Source organism: Malus sylvestris, chromosome 9, assembly GCF_916048215.2.
Source record: "Malus sylvestris chromosome 9, drMalSylv7.2, whole genome shotgun sequence".
Taxonomy (NCBI): Eukaryota; Viridiplantae; Streptophyta; class Magnoliopsida; order Rosales; family Rosaceae; genus Malus; species Malus sylvestris.
This window is the reverse complement of record NC_062268.1, coordinates 31,991,891-31,997,890: the sequence shown is the minus strand read 5'-3', so window position 1 is coordinate 31,997,890 and position 6,000 is coordinate 31,991,891.

The window sequence follows — 6,000 nt, the reverse complement described above, 5'->3', positions numbered from 1 at the left end:
GATCATTTAGAGCTTCATTACGCAGTACAGTCCCAGAAAACGAAGGCAATAAATGCCTTTAGAACAAACCCACAAACCTTTTATGATCAAGTAAAATCTGACCATCAGATTCCTGCAGCTGGTAGAGCTTCCTCTTCATGTTTGTAGCATAGTCATGTGCGAGCCTGTGCAACTGTTTATTCTCATGCTTGAGCCCTCTGATCTCCTGTTTGAGACTTATCACTTCAGCCGCCAATGATTCAACTTGGCGGGTTCGAGCAAATAGGCGTTGGGCCATATTAGACACAGAACTGCACACTGAACACTGAGAGCCAAAGAATCCTTAACAGCCAACTCATCAGACCGTTTAAAAAGTAGTTTGTTATCTTTGGGAGTGAGAAGGTTCCTGGCCACCACCGCATCGATAATATCATTCTTCATCACAGAGTCCCCAATGGTAAGAGGATCAGTAGGAGATAAGAAGGATGGGCACTATATGTTGTCTTGAGAAGGCATTGCTACATTTTCACCAAAGTTCAAGTCAAAACGATGGTCGGATGGGCCAGACATTCTCAGAAATGATGAAGGAGAAATGAGGTGCAATAAATCTCTGAAGTAAGGGGAAAATTCCTACAAGCAATAACTCTCTGAATGTACTTTTTGCACACAATTGGTGCCTTTATAAAAGAAAGGGCAACATGGTCGTTGGTTCAAAAATCGAAAAGGCACTACTCTCCGGATTTCGAAGAGGCATCACTTTCCACTTGCAACATCAGCTCATCGGGTACCACATATAACTTTGCCAAAGATCTCTGACAAAGTTTAGACACATAAATTTTGAAGATCCAGCTACCCTACTATTACCCACAAGGGTAAAGGAACAACACCACTGCTTGATAACTAGAAAGTCTCAATGTGTGTCAACCTCCATGCTTCGTGGCAAGGCAGACTGGCAAACATGCCTAACCTTTACTCACATTCAAGAAAACACTCTTAACAAGATTGCTTGCTCAAAAATCGAAGAGGCACCATTCTTTGAATCTCAAGAGCTAGATCCCCGACATGATTACTTGTTTGAAAACCAAAGAGGCACCGCTCTCCGAACTTCAAGAGCCAGATTTCCTTGGATAAAGCTTGTTTACAATCTTCACACGCAACATCAGCTTTCCAGATACCACATACCACTTTTTTCAAAGCGCTCTGACAAAGTTAAAACATTTGAAGCTTACAGCTCCCACTATATTGCTATGACTAAGAAGGGTAAATGAATAGCATTATTATTTGCTCAAAAATCGAAGAGGCACCGCCCTCCGAATCTCGAGAGCCAGACTCCCAACAGGATTACTTTCTCAGAAATCGAAGAGGCACCGCTTTCCGAATCTCAAGAGCCAGACTCCCAATAGAATTACTTTCTCAAAAATCGAAGAGGCACCGTTCTCCGAATCTCGAGAGCCAGATCCCCGACATGATTGCTTGTTCGAAAATCAAAGAGACATCGTTATCTGAACTTCGTGAGCCAGATTTCATTGGATAAAGCTTGTCTGCAATCTTTACACGCAACATCAGCTTTCCAGATACCACATATCACTTTTTCAAAGTGCTCTAACAAAGTTAAAACACGTGAAACTTGCAGCTCCCACTACATTGTTACGACCAAGAAGGGTAAAGGAATAGCATTACTACTTATTGTTAGGGAGACTCCTATATATGTCGACCTTCATCCTCCACGGACAGTCAGACCTGCAAAAATGCTCAACCCTTCCTCATATCTAAGAGGGCACTCCCAACGAAGCCTCTCAAAATAATCAGCTTTCTTCCCCCCCAATAATACCTATGCAAACCAGCCACACCAGAGCAAGAGTATCTCATATCATCAGGGTTAAAAGCAAGAGTATCCTATATCATGCTTTTTCCCTGTCTTTTCCTTTGCCCTTGTTCTTACCTGCAAGAAAAGAAGAAAGAGAGCAATCAGTCAGCACTTAGAATAAAGCTTTCAATCAGGAACTGACTGCTTGTAACCCATTTCCTAATTACTTACCTGGCATTGCTCTCGAGTACTCATCTTCAACATCTTATGTTTCTAGAAAAGATACCACATCTGCCTGAAGAACAGATAGGGCAAGTGAGAAGGATACAAGGAAGCATGTGGAGACAAGCGCAACAGAACACGTGCCGATTCATCTATTACTTCGTCAACAGCAAAAGTATCCCTTATCATCAAGGTCGAACGTACTCTTGATTTAATGCACTTGTTTTGACCCTCAAATTCTTGAATCGGCCTTATACTCCGGAGGAAACAAAAAAACCCTCCAGCCTAGTTCAAGAATAAGCCTGTGGAAAGTTACTTCTTCAAAAGCAAAAGTATCTCATATCATCTCTTCTCCATTTGCTTTTCCTTATCCTTGTTGTTGTTTACGACACAAGGAGAAGGAGAACAATCAACCGAAAGCCGAAGTCGAACCTCCGTTCCAGGTTGCTTGCTTGGAAGTCTGATTACTTACCTTGTCTGTTACCTTTTTCGGAAAATCTCCTAGCTCGGCGACTTGGGGGACTCCTACTATAGGGTTTTCTATCGTACTTTACTAAGCCCGAAACTACAAGTAAGTTTCAAGTGAAATTGATACATTACCTTGTGCATCTTCATCGGTTAAAGATACCATCCCTGGATGGAGGAAAAGTACTTCCAGAGAAGATGCCACATCTACGTACGAGACAGATAAGGCAAGTGAAAATGATACCACACTTCGGTACTTAGAAGTTTTGTGATTACTCAATGGCTTGGATCTTGCAAGTCCCCAACCGAGGAGCTTCCCTTACTTGGGAACTTAGGGGAGCACTGTTTGTACCATACTTGACCAATCCCGAAACTACTGAGCACTGGTCAACGTTATACCGTCAATGACCCAGAAGAGTTTCCCTCCAACTAAGAGGCCAATCACAGCGCAACACGTGTCGACATCAGAAGCCAATCATAGCGCGACTCATGTCAACATCAGAAGCCAATCACAACATGACACGTGTCAATGTCATAATGAAACTAGAAACTCTCTTCTATAAATAGAGATCAGTCTCTCACAATATTTCCTAATGTCATTTGTACTAAATCATTCACTAGTACTCACTAAAGGAGAGCTTAAACCTATGTACTTGTGTAAACCCTTCACAATTAATGAGAACTCCTCTACTCCGTGGACGTAGCCAATCTGGGTGAACCACGTACATCTTGTGTTTGCTTCCCTGTCCATATCCATTTACATACTTATCCACACTAGTGACCGGATTAATCTAGAGAAGGTCACAAACTTAACATTTTCTGTTGTACCAAAGTCCTCACTGATTTTGTGCATCAACAAGCCTTTTTAGCCATTAGGGTTCAAGTGGGAGATAAGGAGGAGAACTCACGCAATTTGGCTTAGAGAGCTTTTGACGATTCAAGTTTATTTTCAAAGTGCTTTATATCGATGCTCTTAATAATATTTTATTTTATGATTGTTAGTAACTAGTTTCATTTACTAGGGCGAGGCCACGAGCCTTAGCAAGAATTTGTAGTTTCTTTTCAATTTGCTTATGAATTATGCATGCAAGTTTTGAATTATTAATCACCATGTTGAAACTATCTACTTGTCTTGATGATTGGCCACCACTAGGATATTTAAAAAAGTAATTTGAAGCAATTTTGGCAGAGGGCTGTCCCTGAAATTGGCACTGCCTTCTTATAGTTAATATGTGTAACTTCTTAGGATGGACGACACGTCTTAAGGGTTATATGGTTTTTCAAAGGGATTTCACAAAACTTAATGAGTCTTGCATGTTCACATTCGATCTGGACGCCACGGACGGGTTGCATGTTAGATATACGTTTTATGTTAGAGATTCCAAGTAGGGCATACTTTAGGAAAACCTAACCTTCAAAATATGCATGGGTAATTCATAAGTAATTGGAAGAACTATATAGAATTGTTAAGGTGACGGCGAAACCCTAGTGCTCAAATTGATATCCAAAACTATTTTTCTTATGTTTTCTTTACTTTTCCAATTTGTTTAATTGTTTTTAATTAAATTCGTTTTTAATATTTTAGGTCATAAAATCAACCTCTTCCAAACTTTGTTTTCAAATAATTAATCAAAATTTGGTATTTACATAAATTATTCATTCAATCTCTGTGGAGAATGACATTGCTTGAACTGCTATACTACGACAACCTTGTACTCTTGAAAATATTTTTAAGTGTTTTTATCCCTACTTTTGTAGGTGGTAAAAATCCCTATCAATCAGCCCAATACAGCTTCATCAGCTGGAGAGAAAATGAAGAGGTGAGAGAGGAGCGAGAGGTTGGATCAATGGTGAAGGAGATAATTCCTCTTCCTTTTTTCTTCTTTCTTAAGTTTTTATTATACAAAAAAAAATACTTTATTCATTATTTAAATATTTTTAATCAACACAATAATTTTTAATTAGACTTGTGGGACTTAGTTATGTGATACATCAACACATAACAGAATGATCACATTGATTCGTGACACCAATTTTCAAGTACTACATTGATCGATTTTCAATTTCAAAGATCATCTTGTTCGAGTGAGTCAATTTCAGAGATTATTTTTTATACAAACCCAAAACTTAATAAAAAAAAATTGTTATTATTTGTTTGAAACTAATAAAAGATATTTACAATTTGGGCCCTAAATTAATGAAATCCATTCCCACATCAAATTCTCCCCCACCTACTTGACCTCGTCATCACCATCTGCTTTTCACCTCCTGGACAATCACCACCACCGCCTATTTCTTTTCAAATTCATTCTCATTCAAATATTAATCGCCCAGCCACCCACCTTTGTAGAAAACCTGATGTACCTGCGGGAACAACTCGTGTTCCTTGAGCTCGAGTTAATTGCTGGCCAAGCACTTGAAAGCAGAAAAATCATGAAAAATAGATATGGACATTGTTGAGGCCGAAAAATGTCACATGGAAGCCTAATCAAGTCTTGAAGCTTAATTGTTATACAAGCCTCAAGCCAAGCTAACCCTAAACCAAGCTCAAATACATGCAAAGGTGTGGAATCAAGAATGAGTTATATTCGTAATCATGCTAAGCTACATTAATCAAAAGCCGAGACCAAATACATGCAAAGGTGAAAAATCAAGAATGAGTTATATTTGTAACCATGCTATGCTACGTTAATCAAAAGCCGAGCTCAAATACATGCAAAGGTGCAGAATCAAGAATGAGTTATATTCATAATCATGCCATGCTACGTTAATCAAGCCACACATTTGCATAAATCATGCCACACTCGTGCAAACTCATGCATATTCGTCACGCCAAGCTTTATCACGCTAATCACTATTCATGCTAAGATAAGCCCAAGTCACATGCCCGGGGGCTTTCCAAGTGGATTATGGTATGGATGGTTACGGAAGTTCATTGGGACTACCTGGAGTCAAGATTATTGAAGACTTTGGGTTGCTTAGGAGCCTAAAAGTCCAAGCCCATAACCTGTGTACTCCATGTGGGTAAGTTTGAGAGATAACCAACCTAGTTTCTTCCTTTTCCTCGCAAACTAACTAACTTAGTTAGGAAGGAACCAAGCCCTAAGCCTTAGAGTCACGTGAAAACCCAGCTAGACATGCATTGAAGGAAGAGAGAAGCGGACTTTCCTTTCCTAACCCATGCAAAAAACCAACGCATGAAAGCTAGGAGACGGAGATGCGTTACTAAAAGTAACGCTTATGGAAAACTGGCCCGTGAAAGTAGTGCCCAAAGAAGGATGCACAGCGTAGTATTCACGTGAACGGTTGCATTTAGCTATCTTACACTAATAAGGAGTTGCGGTTAGGTCAGGAGAAAGGGAAGAGAAAACTAAGCCACAATTAGAGATTTCTTAGGAACCCTAGAAATGAATCATTCACTTACAGAAGAGGTATAAGAAGCCATTAGAAAGAGGATGACATTATAACATAAGGAAGGGTTCAAACGTTAGAGAGAGAAACATAGAACCATTTTTCTACAACTTTAA